Genomic DNA, 17,049 nt, shown 5'->3' on the forward strand with positions numbered 1-17,049 from the left:
GCTTATTCGGGATAATCGAATTTATTGGGAACAACTCGGAATATAGAATAAGGAACTTGAGACAACCATACGTGGAACTTACAGGAACATCATGAAACTCAATTCTAAGAGAGAAAGTTTAGCCAACATACCTCGCTTTGAGCTTTCCTTAAATTACTACAATGTTCTAAAAATTCTAGCAATCCCAATCTACTCTGAGACATAACAAAATTGAACTATAATTAGGAAGATATTCATGGTCTCGGCTAATTTGAGCATTTTATCAAATACTAAGTGTGCAAATTTAACTACAAGCTACAATATTTTCTTCACTCCACAACCCAATCTTTACTTATTTGAGCTCAACAATCTTTTCACAAACCTTATTAGTACAAGAATATATAAATAATACTCTTACACCCAAGAATCATACCCCCAATCACCCATCTTTTACCCCAAACTCGAAATTGAAGACTAGGGGTTTGAATCTTACCTCTTAGATGAAGATCTTGTGATTGACTTCCTTGATTCTTGAAGATTGGTGCAAGATTGGATGATTAAAATGTTAGGTTTCCTCCTTCTCTCTCTAAAATGCTCTCACCTCTCTCTAAAACCCTCAGAAAAATGCCCCAAAATAAGCTCCAAAGGTTATTTATCAAAATGGGGTCGGGTTATAAAAATAAAAAAATTAACCCTCCGAAATCAGGTATGCGGTCGCATAATGGACCGCATAATGGGTATGTGGGTCGCACAATGCACCGCAAAATCGATGCCCAGAACTGGGCTGCGCTGGCCAGGTCTGCGACTAGTTTTGCGGTCGCATAACCACTTTTGCGATCGTAGAATTGGCCGCAGAATCACATTCTGCCAGCCTTTAGTAATTTGGTCATAACTTCTTGTAAGAGTGTCCAAATGACAAACGGTTTGAAGTATTAGAAACTAAACACATAGCATATAAATCTTCATATCATGAGAGTTATGCTCGTTTGAAGTTAGGTCTTGTGCGAACTCACTTGAAACTTTATCCCATCATAAAATTTTAAACTTGACTTAATCTTGGGGCTCTCATTAGACCATAAACCATTCTTAATGCACCTCATACATATATTATCATGATCAATTAATATCATTTATATAATAGTTCTTATCTAAAATAATATAATTAGCGCACATCAACTTTCTTAATTGCGCTTAAGTACTTCGAATTTTTCCGGGGTATTACAGTTCCCATATGGTTTTCCCTCTAAGTTAATGAGAACTACAGCATTTGCTCAAACTTTTGACTCACATTTCCAGGGACAACCTGAGTCTTCTAGTGGAGATATTAAGGGTGTGTCATCAAAATCTGGGGGTGCCAGCATTACTAAGGAGCAATTTGATCATTTTATAAATATTCTTCAACAATCCAAAGTGTCTGGTGGTCCTCAGGAAATCACTGTTGGTTATGCTAATTTTGCAAGTCTCGTAGGTAATCATACATTCAATAATTCTAGATTCCTTGCTTGTATCTTTTATGAGGTAGAGAATAGTCCTTGGATTATAGACTCAGGTGCAACTAATCACGTAAAATCGCATTTCTCCTTCTTATCAAACATTAAGCCTCTCATATTTCCTTGTCTTGTTACATTACCTAATGGTTACAAGGTAAAAGTCACATGCACTAGGACTTTAACCTTAACTCCTGAAATTTCTTTGACAAATGTGCTTCTTGTTCCTTCCTTTCAATATAATCTAATTTTTCTTGCTCAACTAATTCTGCAAATTAATTGTTTGGCTTTATTTTCTTCTGTTGCTTGTGTTTGCAAAGCCCTTCTATGAAGAGGCCAATGACTCTTGATAGTCTTTATAATAGGCTCTACATCTTCAACCCTGCTACACTCACTTTTACTTGTAATTCTATCTTCGATACTTCAATTGTAAATACCATTGCTGAGAATTCTACTAATGAAATGAATAAGAACAGTTTCTATGTCTTGCCCTATTTCCTCAGTTTCATTGCATACTGATGAGTTTCTTGTCTGTAGTTCTTCCTCTATTTTATCTGTTGATCATTCCTGGCATTTAATACTTTGGCATATGTCCTTTAGTAAAATCAAAACCATTTCCTATTTGTCTGACAAATTGCCTAAGAAACAATCTTTTCTATATCCCATGACTAGGCAATAAATGTACCATTTTCCTTAAAGCCATATACATTATACTTCCCCTTTTCAACTTATCAATGTTGACCTTTGGAGTCCTTATTATATCCATACTTATAATGGTTTTAAATACTTCATGACTAATGTGGATAATTTATCTACAACAACTTGGACTCACCTTTTGTCCTGTAATATCAATGCCTTTACTATCTTGCAATCCTTTATTTTTATGGTAAAAATACATTTTCATTCTTTGGTGCAAGTGATCAGGTCTAATAATGCTTTTGAACTAGGGTCTAGTTCCACAATCATATTTTTCTTTTATGCACACGAGATTTTACACCAAATATCTTGTCCACACACACCTCAACAAAATGGTGTTGTGGAAGATAAACATAAGCATCTTCTTGAAACTGCAAGCGGACTTTTTTCAGTCTGAATTACCTGTTAAGTATTGGTGGGTGTACATTTTAACTACCACCTACATGATCAATAGATTTCCTTCTCTTTTTGCTGAAAAATTCCAAATCACCTTTTGAACTTCTTCATGGGATTGCACCAGGTATATCTCACTTAAAGACTTTTGGTTGTCTTTGTTTTGCTGTTGTGCCTAAGCCACATAGGGATAAATTCAAATCTAGAACTATTCTTTCCCTGTTCATTGATTACAACCCAGGAAAGAAGGGGTACAAGCTTCTCACATTGTTCAGTTCTAGAATCTTTTACTCTATAAATGTTATTTTTCATGAGAATATGTTTCCCTACTCTAATCCTAACTCTAATCATCTTTTCCCTCCTTCTGTTTCTTTTGTTTCTCCAATTATTTTATTTCCTAATATGTCTTCTGTTCCCTTTCCCACTTCTCTTGTTTCTTCTCATGTACCCGGTTTATCCTCTCCTGCTTCTCTTTCCTCCTCTATTGTGCTTCCTTCTCCTGCTTCTGTCTTAAATCCTCTTCCACCTGTCAACAGAAAATCCACTAGAACTTCTCACCCTCTGCATATCTTAGTGATTATGTTTGCAATTCTGTTTTTGCTCTTATGATTCTTTCTGTACCTTCTGACAGTTACTTGCAAGAGCCTCAATTCTATCATCTGGTTGCCTCTAATCCTACTTGGCAAGAGGCTATGATAAAAAATTTCAGGCCTTGGAAGTTAATCACACTTGGGATGTAGTTCCTTTACCTGTTGGTAAGAGGGCTATGCCCTGTAAATAGGTGTACAAGGTTGAGTATAAAGCTAATAGTTCTATTGAGGTTGACCTTTGGGTTCTAATAGTTCTATTGGTATAAAGCAATATTAGTCATTAGGGGGGATAATCAACAAGACAATGTAGACTTCGCTAAAACTTTTTCTCCTATGGTTAAGTTGACTACTATTAAGTGTCTCTTGTCTGTGGATGTTAAGAGGGGTTGGGTTGTTTATCAGCTCGATGTGAATAATGCATTCTTACATGGGGACTTAGATGGAAAGTTTTCATAAAAATCCCCAGGGTCTTTCTGTTACATCCTCTAGTTTTGTTCCTGATTATTCTCTAGCTTGTAAACTAAATAAGTCTCTCTATAGTCTAAGACAAACATATAGGCATTGGTATGCAAAACTTTCATCTGCCTTGCAGTCTAAAGGTTTTCAGCCTAGTCTAAATGACTATTCCATGTTTAGAAAAGTATCAGAGCCTTGTCTCACTATTGTGGCAGTTTATGTGGACGATATATTGTTAGTTGGGGATGATATGTCTGAAATTACTACATTTAAACAGTTTCTTGATGCTCAGTTCAAAATTAAGGATCTTGGAGAAATTCATTATTTCCATGGTCTTGAAATTGTCAAGCAGCCTCGAGGTTTCTTGGTTAGTCAATATAAGCTTACTCATGATCTTCTCAATGAGTACAAGTGTTCTAATATCAGCCCTGTTGTCCCACCCTTATATTCTCATGTAAAGCTCACAGCTGAAACATGTGACTTGCTTCCTCAGCCCTCTATTTACAGAAAATTAGTTGGTAAACTAAATTTTTCACAGCATACTCGACCTGGCATTTCATTCACAGTTCAACATCTTAGTCAATTCATGTTTGCTCCTAGAGTGCCTTATTTGGAAGTTGGTTATCATGTGCTCAGATACTTAGCTGGTACATCTAATATAGGGATATTCTTGAACAATAATGTTGATTTTTCTCTGAAAGGGTACTCTGATTCTGATTGGGCTGTTCAGATAGCAGAAAGTCTGTTTTTGATTTTCTCTTGTTGCTTGGTGGTTGCCCTGTTTCTTGAAAATCTAATAAGCAGCCCACCATAGCCTTATCTTCTGTCGAGGCTGAATGTAGGGCCTTACAGATATTGGTGGCTGAAGTTACTTGGTTGATCAGATTATAGGGTGAACTTGGTATTGAGAATGTCTGTCCAGTTGAGATGTTTTGTGATAATCAGGTTGTTGTTCACATAGCTAAGAACCCTGTCTTTCATGAGCATACCAAGCATATCGAGGTGGATTGCCACTTTGTTCGCAACACTTTGGTTACTGGTCTCAATTATCTTCACTATATTTTCACTTTTGATCAATCTGCTGATATCTTCTCTAAACCTTTGCTTGGTGTGTGGCAGCAGGGCTTCATTGCCAAACTTGGAATGGCTAGCCCTTCCAGCTTGAGGGGGCGTTGGAGCTGAAGACTAGTTAGGTCACACATATTTAATTGATGGGCCTCGTGCAATCATTTGTATTTTAGACCCAGTGTAAATTAATGTATCCGACCCCCTTTGTATATATTAGTGCTTTGTATATTGTAAAGACTGAGAATTTTATTTTTTTGCACAATCAATAAAATTCATCTACAATATTTCTCTCTCTACGATGATTATTAGAACTAGGTTATGTGTTCTTCGATTCTTCACAAATTCATCATTCTCGCCCAGTGAGAAGTAATGAGGTTAATCTCCCTCCCCCCGAATGAATCTGAATGTTTACAAACTTTTATCCTATAAAGATTTACTTATTTAACATTTCAGAATCTTCACGATTTTGGCTTTGTTGCATAGAGAAGCATAATGACAGTTGCGCGCAATATTGTTACACCAATTAGATAATGTTTCAGAAAGCAAGATCACAATATGTTATGATTAATTTTCCTTACAATTAACCTACATCACATCAGTTCTAATTCTAGTTGTAATAAAATATTTGTAGCCTTAATTTGGTAGATATAATACTAGGTAGCTGCTATTTAAAATTAGCCGATGTATTGTGAATTTCAGTTTTCAATTGAAATTTTTGGGATACAAGTAGGGCCATGCATAATTTGGTAAATACCGAATTATCGTACCGAAATAAAAAAATTTGGTATTTGGTATTCGATATTTCGGTATTTGGTATGATATTTAATTTAATTTAAAATAAAATGGTATTAGATACGGACTTGATATTTACAAAAATAATACCGAAATACCAATACTGTACCGAAATATATAATAAGTTAAAAAATACGCATATTATTGATTATAACATACTAAGTTACATAATACTTTTCTTTGATATGCATGTTGAGGGTGGCAGTAAAGCCCATGTGTTTCTTTAGAAAAATAGAAGAACAAGGTAGGGTGCAAATTTTTGACTCTTGTTCTCTAGGATGCCAAGCATCTTAACGTAATACTTTTACGGTTTTAGGGTATTTTTTCTCGTATATTGAATTGCATCTGTTGGATTAGTCCTTGTTGTATTCTCTAACTTCAGCAGTTAGCTCTAAGTAAGTAACAAGACATTTTCAATGATCAAATTTATTCCTTTATGTACCTTTTCTCTCTCTATGGGTTGATACTTGCTGGTTTTGGACAAAATCTTGTCAATAGTCATGTGAGCTTAGAACGTTTTTATTTTTGTATTTGTGAGTACTTTAATTAAAAATATTACAGTTTATGGCTTTATGCACTAGTTAATATTGAAACTAGGGGTGGGCATAAAATTCAAAAAATCGAATTCCGAACCGGACCGAATTAATTTGGTATCGGTTTATTCGGTATAATTCAGTATCAATTTTTCGGTTATTCGGTATTTCGGTACGGTCCTCGGTATTGAGGTTTCTATATTTCGGTATACCGAAATACCGAACAATTAGAATGGATTGTTAAACATTAGTCTTGCATTTTGTAACAAAATACATAGCTTATCGTGTACCAGAAGATGGAATGAGATGATTGTCCATAATTTCTAGAATATCGGCAAATCTTCTTAGACAACTCCTCTTCTACCTTCTGCATGTATCCCTTAATCAACTTCACATTGTTCTCATTTCCTTTTGACTCTTCTTTCTGCTCAGTGGAAGACATAATACGCGAAGAAGCACCTCGAGCTCCAATAACATTCTTGTAACCAACATAAAGCATCGAGTTTTGCAACTTTCTTCATACTCTCAACCATTTCTGAGAAAGAATATGAATCTGAAGTTACCAAACAGAACAATTGTGCAAAGATTTTTATATCTCATTCCCAGTACATAGTTTTGTCTTGCTTCCTTAGTTTTATCATAGAAAATGATGTCTGCGTGTAAATCAGAATAACCTCCAATGGACATGTGCCATTCTAATTTTGTATGCTTCGTATGTATTTGTTGTGTTTATTTACTGAATATGGTATGTAAATTGCCACTACTTCACAGAATCACCAGTGGCCAGTGCCACTGCTTGTCACGTTAGATAGGGACGGTGCAATACCGAAACCGTACCGAACCGAACAAGAAAATATCGAACCATACCGAACTACTTTGGTACGATATTTGGTATGCATAATTGATATAGCGAATACCGAAGTACCGAACCGTAATTCATAAATATTGTACCAAAGTACCAAACGCCCACCCCTAATTGAAACCGAACAAACCGAAGTTACCGTACCGAATAAATCAAAACTGAAAGGAGAAAAGCCGAACCATACCGAATATAATTAGGTATGGTATTGGTATAGTATTTTAAGAACCCGAATACCGTACCGTATCGACCGATGAACACCCCTAGATACAAGTATCATGAATTGTCCTGAAATTACGATTTTGAGTTCAAATTTTCAGGACAAATAAGTATTGGTTAATCCTTAAATAGTATGCCTAAAATGACTATTTGTGCACTCTCCCTTTAATTTGCTTTTATACTAAAAAATAAGGAACTTTTACATTCCTATACACTATTTAAAACTTTATTACCCTCCCTACTCAAGTTTCAATTTAATTACATCCTATATATAAATTTACCAATTATATACACTTTAGGAATTAAATGAATATCCCTTTATATTAGGAATCAATTATTTCTCATCCTTATTCTCTCTCCCTCATGTGCTCTCTTTCTCTCTCTCGGTCTCTCTCTCTCTCTCTCTCTCTCTCTCTACGTCTCTCTCTATCTCTCAATCCCTAATTTTAGTAATGTAGATCAAAGCAAAAGAGAGCAGCAATTCAACCATTTAAAAACTTTGAAGCTTTGAATTAGAATTTGGGTTTTCAAAAACCATTATTTGTTTGAATTGGGTGTTGTTGCAAACAATTGAGAATTCTCTCTACATCTCTCTCTATCTCTCAATCCCTAATTCTAGTAATGTAGAACAAAGGAAAAGAGAGCAGCAATTCCACCATTGACAGCTATTAAAAAACTTCGAAGCTTTGAATTCGAATTTGGATTTTCAAATACCATTATTTGTTTGGATTGGGTATTGTTGCAAATAATTGAGAATATTATTTGGAGTTTATATCTCAATTTCGAGGGTGTTTTGGTGAAGATTATACTTGAATTTAGCTGAATTTCATATTGAAACTCGTCGTCGAAGAAGAAGAAGAAGACATGACATACATTATACTTACGAAATTGTAGTAAAGTTGTAGTAAAATTGTAGAAAAAATGTATTCTGTTGTTTATATATATATTTTTATTTAAATATTGTATGAAAGTTGAACAATATTGTATAAAAATTATATTTAAGTTATATGATATTGTAGTTATATATAACTGTGTAGAAATAATGTATAAAAATTGTAGATAAGTTGTATAATATATAATTAGTTGTATGAAATTTGTTTTTACTATGTATAAATCAGATACAAAATATACAAAAGACATATTGTATAAAAATTGTATTTAAGTGGTATGATATTATAGTTGTATATAACTGGGTAAAAATAATGTATGAAAGTTGTAGATAAGTTGTATAATATATAATTAGTTGTATAAAATTTATTTTTACTATGTATAAATCAGATACAAAATATACAAAAGACATATTGTATAAAAATTATATTTAAGTGGTATGATATTGTAGTTGTAAATAACTGGGTAAAAATAATGTATGAAAGTTGTAGATAAGTTGTATAATATGTAATTAGTTGTATGAAATTTATTTTTACTATGTATAAATCAGATACAAAATATACAAAAGACATATTGTATAAAAATTGTATTTAAGTTGTATGATATTCTAGTTGTATATAACTGTGTAGAAATAATGTATGAAAGTTCTAAATAAGTTATAGATAAGTTGTATACTGAATATATTTTTACTTGACCCATCTTCCTTTAATGATTGATACATACTTGACTGAATACATTTTAGACACGCATATCTATTTTTATTTATTTTTACTTAGACCAATCTTTACAACACAAGAAACAAAATAAAACATATTTTCCGCTTGAAGTGCAGAGGAGCAAGTCCACCTTCTCCAGTTTGTCAGTGACATTTGCCGAACTTAGGAGGATGAGATGCTATGCGTTTCCTTTGCTTCAAATCCCGTGAATTTTCCACTCTGAATCCAATCCATTCTCTTGTTTGGCTTAATTCAAAAAATCAAAACTTTTATCCAACAAGGAAACCATTTTGAAGCTCTCTTAGCCTACTCTAAAGAACCCCATTTTCCTCTCAACACCTCCAAATCCACTTTTTTCTGCTCTCCTAAAAGCTTGCTCCTTTCTTCCAAATTTACAAACTAGGAAAACAATCCATGACAAAATGACAGGGTGGAGAAAAATAGCTTCCATGATTACCGTATATTAAGGCGGAAGAAAAATAAGAAAAGAGAAGAAGAGAAAAAAAGGAAAAAGGTGTAACTAAATTCCTTGATTGAAGGCAAACATAATGGATTTTGGAGTCTTTTAAGGTGGATTGTATATATTTTGTAACTAAAATGTGTTTAGGTCGGGTAAATACCAAAACATGAATATTTTTCGTAATAAGGTTTCAAATAGTGTATAAGAATGATAAAATCCCCAAAAATAAGGTAGAATAGTTTCAAAAAAGGAAACTAAATAGAAGAAAATATATAGGAGTAATTTATTAACAACCACCACAGTAAAAACAATTCTTAGAAAAAGAAGAAGAGAAAAAAGATTCAGCAGGACCCGATCCACCCGGGTTACGGCCCAAATGGCTCTACAAGATCTAGATGGTTCTGTGGATCTAGATTGTTCGATTTTCCAATCCACGTCGTCGAAACAACAAAACCCTAACCCCCCCCCCCCCCCCAAAACCCTATTATTCCACCTCCTAAATCTCTATATATTCATCGTTTCCTCTTCTACTTCACATCACAGCAGTTTTTGACGAAATATCTTTTGCCTATCTTTAACTTTTTTATTTTCAAAATCAAAACTTTTTCCTATTAGGGTTATTGATAAGGAATCAAAATTTTCATTTTTTTTCATACTGGGGAGATCGGTGATGATGAATTTGAAGGCTTGTTTCTCAAAACATTCGCAGTGGCCGCCTAAGTGCTTTCGCCTTCGCCAGGCTTGAGAGTAAATGCTGCTTTTATCCTTCCTTGGATGTCTGAGATCCCCCCTTCATAATCCAAACTTGAATCTTGCCTTTGTTTATTTGTATTTATTTTGAATGTTAGCTGCTGTTTTTAAAATTAAATTACTAGACTGACGATTCTTATAATAGACCTTTATTAGTTTAAGTGCATTGTGTTTTGATTGATTGATTGATTGAATGTCAATTGAAGTGGTGTCTATGATGATAAATCTGAAGGCTTGTTTCTCAAGACATTCGCAGTGGCCGACTAAGAGCTTTCGCCGTCGCCAGGCTTGAGAGTTAATGCTGCTTTTATCCTTCCTTGGATGTTTGAGACACCACCTTTTCAACCTCATTTAATTATTTAAAAAAATTAAAACTTTTGCCTTTTCAACTAGTGATTTTTGGCCTTTTTGTTATTTTTTGGTGCTTGTGCTGTTGAAACTGTCATTTTGTAGCCGAATTTGGAAGATTTATTGCTTTATGTGGCTAAAGTATAGCTTTTTTGAATATTATGATATTTGTTTTAAGATATCAGGGGATCTGGAACAATAACGTTTGCTGCGGTCCAAACAAGTTTTGTTAAATTGTTTTTATAGAGCAGAATGTGCAGAGAATTTATACAATTAGCTAACTAGTTTGTAGTATCATTGTACATTGATTTATTTTGTTGAATCTTATGGTGTCTATGATGATAAATTTTAAGGCTTGTTTCTCAAAACATTCGCAGTGGCCGCCTAAGTGCTTTCGCCTTCGCCTGGCTTGAGAGTTCATGCTGCTTTTATCATTCCTTGGATGTCTGAGACACTACACTTTCATCTTACAAGTATTACATTTTGTAACTGTTGCCTTTTATTCTACCATTTTGATGTCAAATTTGGAATTTTTAATATTATGTGTTGCTAAAGATTATAGCTTATTGGAATCATTAGGATCTTTGTTTTATAAATCAGGGGATTTGGGACTAGAATGTCTTCCCCTTAAGCAAATGTAAAGTTGCTTTAGGGATGAACAAGTCCCTGATAATTGAACTCCATTCTTCACTTTGTCAGCATTGTTTTATTTTATGCTTTGCTGATCATTATCGGATGGTACACTTTTTTTTTTTGGATTAATTTGATAAGTTGCTATGTTTTATTTCTTTGTTAAAATAATCTTTTTGCCTATGATGATACATTTTAAGGCTTGTTTCTCAAAACATTCGCAGTGGCCGCCTAAGTGCTTTCGCCTTCGCCAGGCTTGAGAGTGCATGCTGCTTTTTTCCTTCCTTGGATGTCTGAGGCTTGTCAAATGGTGTTCCCTTTTATTATTTCCACTCAAGATCTTAACCTGTAGTATTTGTTTTGATTTTAACTTGATACAGCATTATGGTTTTATGCACACTTGATTTGTTTATTGTAAATGTAGTTGTTGATGAGTCTCTAGTTTTAGATGCTTAAATCATTAGCTTTTGAAATGCATAAATAGGGATACCTAGGAGCAGTTGATCATTTTGTTCTTGCTTGATTATGATTAAGGCGACTAATAATAATGTTACTTGTATTAGTGTAACTCTTGAAACTAGTTTTCATTATCTTTTTCTTTGTTAAATTCTTTTATGGCTCATGATGATAAAATCCTAAGGCTTGTTTCTCAAAACATTCGCAGTGGCCGCCTGAGTGCTTTCGCCTTCGCCGGGCTTGAGAGCATATGCTGCTTTTATCCTTCCTTGGATGTCTGAGGCCTTATTATCCTACTTTTACTCGTTTAGTTATCTTTGTTCCTTTGCTTTCTTTTAAATGCGAACATTATATTATTATTAAAGCTGATTGTAGGTGGCAATATTTTAAAATAAAATAGTTAACCACTCATATTATCCACTAAAAAATGGGTTGTGTTTGGATAATAGGGTTATTCATATTATTCGGTTAGTCTGTTTTTTATCTGTATTAAATATGAATTGGGTCGGAAAATTTATTTGTTTTTTATTACTTGTTTTGGACCCGAACCATACTGATTGCCACTCCTAATTGTAGGTGACATTTCATGAATACTTGATTTATGCTGGATTTGTAGGGCTATGATTAAAAAGAGAGAGGATAGAGTGAAGTTCTCGTTTTTGAATGGAGCTTGGTAGAGCAAGATGCATAATAAAGTGGTTTATGATATAGTTGCCCCTTTCTTTGATTCAGGGAAAGCTGTTGGTAGCTTATCAATTAACCCTTGTGTATCTTTGTTCTATCCTGTTTCTCCTTTCAATATGAGTTTTCTTCACAGTGATGGTTTTTCCATAAATACACTTGATATGAGCCCTCTCAATTGAACCAAAATTATCTACAATTTGTGATATAATGAACAATGCTTTAAAATTTAATAACATACAGATTCTTCTGCCCATCGTTCGCCCTTAATCTTATCAAAGGTTAATAAAATTTAGATGTGCAAGTGTATTTTGCAGTAGTAATTTCCCCACCTAGTTATGTTTATGACTACGGATAATTTTGAAAAGTTAGGAACCCAAATTTTAACTTGAAAGTGAATTTTGTAAATTTTGAATGGTAAACTTTAAGTTGGTGATACATAATATGAACCAAAATTTCAGTTGCGAGAAGAAACGACATTAATGAAATTAAAGTAGGTCGAGGATGCATGATATGAATAGTTTAAAGTAGGTCGAGGATGCATGACATGACATTAATGCTCACTCAGGCCACTTATAAAAGGTAAAATTATATATAGTTCAAATACACAAAGAAAAGTTTATTAATAAAATAAAGACCCCTAATCCACAAATAAGTTCAAAAGGCTTATTTTTCATCTAATATATTTTATAAAAAATTAGTCCTAAAAAGTTAGCACCGAAACTTTTCTAACTTTCCTACGTCAAAACTTGATTAACTAAAAGAAAAATTAAAATTTACAGACAGAATTTTATTAATTAAAAAAACCTCCTCGGAAACTTGGTACTCTTATAAATGGAGTTGAATGAAAAACTTTCCTAATTTATAAATATTAGGAGAATAATTAAATGACTATCCTAGATAGTGAAAATTAATTAAATGACTATTCCTAAATATTAGGGAAATAACAAACTTTCCTAGTTTAAAAATATTAGGAGAATAATTAAATGACCATTCCTAAATAGCAAGGGATTAATTAAATGACTATTTGTAAATATTAAGAAAAGAATAAAATGACTATTTTTCTCTAGCGTGAACTCAATTTTTAAAGGGTATAAAAGACGAACGACATTTTGTTAAAGACCTTCGTACTTTTATAATAGTATAGATTTGCTTTGTATTTCATAATAACTTTTGTAGCATTGTATTATTTTCACTTACAAAAATTTGTTAGATATTTTATTTTCTCTGAGTGTCTTTAATTTTCTTAAGTTTGAATGTATTTTGAATATTTTGTGTTGTTAAGTTGTTTCATTAATTTACAAATTTATAAATTTAAAGATTTTATGGGGCTTATGTCCCATGTCTTAGGGTTTACGTCTCGCTTCAAATTAAGTAAAATGTCTCGCATCGCTACCACCTTTTAAAACACTATTTTAAAGGTTTAATAATTCGGAATTGTAAACATTCAAATGAAATCAAATTGATTGATTCAAGGTTAGGTCGGGAAGCTACAAAAATGTGCTGGAGAGAAGAAGTTTAGTTCCTATCTTTTCCTTACGCAAAATTTGTTCATTTGGAGTAGATCTCAATAAGATGAGATGAGATATTGAACAAAACCTACAATACGTAATGTCACTCGTAAAAGGAAAAGAGAACGTGAGATCAGACCAACTCTAATAATACTAGGCATGATACTTAGCTATTTCAAAAATAACTCTATAGTTTTTGAAGTTTTCTACTCACAATATTTCAAATTCGTTTTAAGTAAAATACATATTCAAATACAATTTCAACTTTCAAAAATTATTTTTAATCTCATCTTCAAAAACTCATTTTTTCAAGTTTCAACCAAATTTATGTTCAAACGCTAGCTTAAATTGACACTTAAACTTGCACTCAATTGTAATCTGTGCTGCTTGTTTGGATTTCTTCCATTGCCGATTTGGTTCGTTTTGAGGAGATAAAAGAGATGGACTCGTTTATTTCTCTAAAACGGAGGATGGCGAGCGAGCCAAGATTGCACTAATGGGAAGCAAAGTATGACAAAATAATATTACACAAAGAAGTCAAGACGTTTTAACATATAGCATATACAAAAAAAATACAGCTAATTATATGATACAATTTTTCGGCGAAAGAATGTCAATTATCACCTCTTGAACAAAGATAGTTTTGCCATCAAGGGCATGTGGATCATTGGTCTTAGAAAGGATATTGTCGGTGGGAGGGAGATATTGATTATTCTCAAACAATAAAAGGCCGAACATATGGAGACAACTAAAGTTGTCATGAATTTTCATTTACACACCTCAAGTAGGTGTTCTTTCAATTCAATGCTTGTAATATGTCCAAAAGTGTACCAATCAAAAATATTTTACAGACATGGTTGATACTTGATACCGTGAGTTGCACCTGTAGAATGCTCGTGTTCATTGTCATAGGAGTATTTTCGACGTATAAATGTATGCTCATATAAATTTCTCTTTCTTAATTACTCTATTTTCACTTAGAAAAGCTTACTAATCGTGGTTCATTTTTTGGCAAACTTCAAGCATGGACTGTATTAGTTAAATCTGTTTTTCACATGTGGATGGATTGCATGGTAACCGATATTGCTTGGGATAGGTTTTATCCCGGGGATAAAACAGTAACAAAGATTATCCCCACAAGAAGTGTTCTGACACGATAGCTCCTTTCCGTGGCGATGAGAGTCATGTCCCGGTGAAGCACTCCAAAGATGGTTTTAGGAATTCATTGGTGAAACAATAGTTCGTGGTCTGACTTAGTCGTCAACCGTCTTCAAAATATTATGGATCTACTCATATTCACTACGTCAGATACTTCTCCCACAGCCAACGAGTATCTCGGCGCTTGTTAACCACTAGAGCGACATGCGAAAGTGGGAACAGGTATGTGAACATCAGACTTAGGCTATAGATACGCCCACTCCCCTGGTAATTCATCCAGATACTACTGAACTTACTCTTTACTAAAAAATGCTTGTATTTTTGCTAGGCAATCCATCTTTACTTTGCAAGCATTGTGGCTCATAATGAAGCTCAATAAGATCATTCTTTCTTTTACTTGTCTACTTTAGTTGCTTAAGTATAGTCATTTATTACTCTTATAATTTAATCATACGATTCATTCTTCTAAGCTTTGATTTGAACTAATTGCTAGTGACCTCATTAAATATAAATTTAATTGTTTTGTCGTGAAACTATTTTTGGGTAAAACAGGAATATCAAGCTAAAGAGTTTTTTTACACGGCAACTCACGCTATCAACTATGTCAACGAAATGTGTGTAATTCGTACACTTTAGGCCTATTATAAATGTTCGATTGGAATAAAACCTACTTGAGATGTCTAAATGAAAAATTGTGGCAATTTTAGATGTCTCCACATGTATCAGGGGAAATGGGGGGAAGGGATAGTAGTGTTTTTCTTTTCGTTTTTCTTCTTGTTTGCCTTTTCTTTGTCATTTGTAATTTTTCTGGATTTCAGTATATTTTTAAAAATGAGGTCACCACTTTCACTCGGCTCATTTGCGTGGTTGGAACACATTAGGCACATTAGATATGCTGCTCCACATAAGTACGGTTAACGGTTAGAAAAAATGCTCAGAATCATCCCATCAAGTAGAGGTTCTAGAATGAAAAATAATAGCAAGCGATAATGAGGTGGTTTTAAAATTGGGTGCAAGTTTAAGTATCAATTTAAATATTCTGCCGAAGTACTACTGTCAATAATAGCCACTTTCACTGGCTTTTCTTTTGTTGGTAAAGAAGAATCTCAATGTTCAATATATAGAGTACAAGATACAACTTCCATAATTTTGAGAACATGCAATTTGTATGTAATATTGATACACTAGCCCAACAAAATGTTTCGACTTAACTGTCAAAAACTTATAGAAGTTTGATAAATGACAAATAGATTTTTTTTTTGCGAGTTTAAGTTATGTGCATTGTTAGTGTGCTAAGCTTTTACACCAATCATGTAAATTCAACCTACAACAACGGATAACTCTCCTCGTGTTGCATCCCTCTTTTTTTGTACCCAAGGGTGTAGCCTAGTGGTCAATGAAGTGGGTGAGAACCATGAGGTCTCAGGTTCAAATCTCAGCGGAGGCAAATACTAGGTGATTTCTTCCCATCTATTCAAGTCTTGGTGGATATAGTTACCTGGTACCTGTTTTTGGCGAAAGGTGACAGGTATCCCGTGAAATTAGTCGAGGTACGCGCAAGCTGACCCGGACACCGCGGTTATCTAAAATAAAATAACGGATAACTCTTTATAACAAGTATTATATGGTAAATTGGAGAGTTAGTGAGAAATTGCTATAATTAGTTAAATTGTAATGCTAGAGTAAAAGGTATTTATAGTCTACAAAATAAATTTTATTTTGTGCTTTAAGTTGTGCTGTTGCTCAACTTTTTACACCATTAGGTAAAATCTACCCACAACAAAAGGTAATGTGACTCTTTACATCAAATATGATATGATAAATTAGAAGATTAAGTGATAACCTGGTGTAATAAGTTAAATTGTACTTATAATATAAAAAAATGAAAGATTAAATTATGCACATTATCAACTAGTAATACTTGAAATTCTTTGTTTTGTATGTAATAAGAAGCTCATTGGCGGAAAACTATCACATATGTAATCTGATATGTTGCCTCAAGAATCATTTTTCATTTTCATCACATATGATAAGCTTTTCTTGTAGTTCCAATCATCACCCTCCAAATCATCCACGACTCTTCTTCCTTCATATTCCCTCTTGACCTTTTTATTGATCAATGACTCATAATAATCTATAACTATCCTCTTTGCATTGTCCATTATGTTTTCCAAATTTGGAGGATTGAATTTCTTTGATTCATCCTCTACTGTCACCCATTTCTCTCTTAATTTTCCCCATTTGTACCCTAATATCACTCCTTACTTCGGGGAAGTGCACAGATAGCCACCGATTAGAGATGTCTTTACTTTTTAGTCATTGTTTTAAATGTATTTACTCTTTAGCTAATGCTTAATAAATTTTTACCCGCCAGACAAA

The 17,049-nt window shown here is 33.5% G+C and overlaps 1 long non-coding RNA gene and 6 other non-coding genes across 7 annotated transcripts; all 7 read left to right on the forward strand.

The window, feature by feature from the left end:
- The first annotated feature begins 9,579 nt into the window (after positions 1–9,579).
- On the forward strand, positions 9,580–10,932 carry LOC138891614 (uncharacterized). Its single transcript, XR_011407986.1, has 2 exons — positions 9,580–9,883; positions 10,612–10,932. It is a non-coding gene; the product is annotated as an uncharacterized lncRNA (long non-coding RNA).
- Positions 9,799–9,922, forward strand: LOC117279153 (small nucleolar RNA SNORD14). The gene has a single exon (XR_004509561.1). It is a non-coding gene; the product is annotated as a small nucleolar RNA SNORD14 (small nucleolar RNA).
- Positions 10,096–10,219, forward strand: LOC117279155 (small nucleolar RNA SNORD14). Its single transcript, XR_004509563.1, has one exon. It is a non-coding gene; the product is annotated as a small nucleolar RNA SNORD14 (small nucleolar RNA).
- LOC117279156 (small nucleolar RNA SNORD14) lies at positions 10,565–10,688 on the forward strand. The gene has a single exon (XR_004509564.1). It is a non-coding gene; the product is annotated as a small nucleolar RNA SNORD14 (small nucleolar RNA).
- Positions 10,878–10,980, forward strand: LOC117279152 (small nucleolar RNA snoR99). The gene has a single exon (XR_004509560.1). It is a non-coding gene; the product is annotated as a small nucleolar RNA snoR99 (small nucleolar RNA).
- Positions 10,981–11,041: 61 nt separating this feature from the next.
- Positions 11,042–11,165, forward strand: LOC117279154 (small nucleolar RNA SNORD14). Its single transcript, XR_004509562.1, has one exon. It is a non-coding gene; the product is annotated as a small nucleolar RNA SNORD14 (small nucleolar RNA).
- Positions 11,166–11,480: 315 nt separating this feature from the next.
- On the forward strand, positions 11,481–11,605 carry LOC117279151 (small nucleolar RNA SNORD14). Its single transcript, XR_004509559.1, has one exon. It is a non-coding gene; the product is annotated as a small nucleolar RNA SNORD14 (small nucleolar RNA).
- The last annotated feature ends 5,444 nt before the right edge of the window (positions 11,606–17,049 follow it).

This window comes from Nicotiana tomentosiformis, chromosome 5, assembly GCF_000390325.3.
Source record: "Nicotiana tomentosiformis chromosome 5, ASM39032v3, whole genome shotgun sequence".
Taxonomy (NCBI): Eukaryota; Viridiplantae; Streptophyta; class Magnoliopsida; order Solanales; family Solanaceae; genus Nicotiana; species Nicotiana tomentosiformis.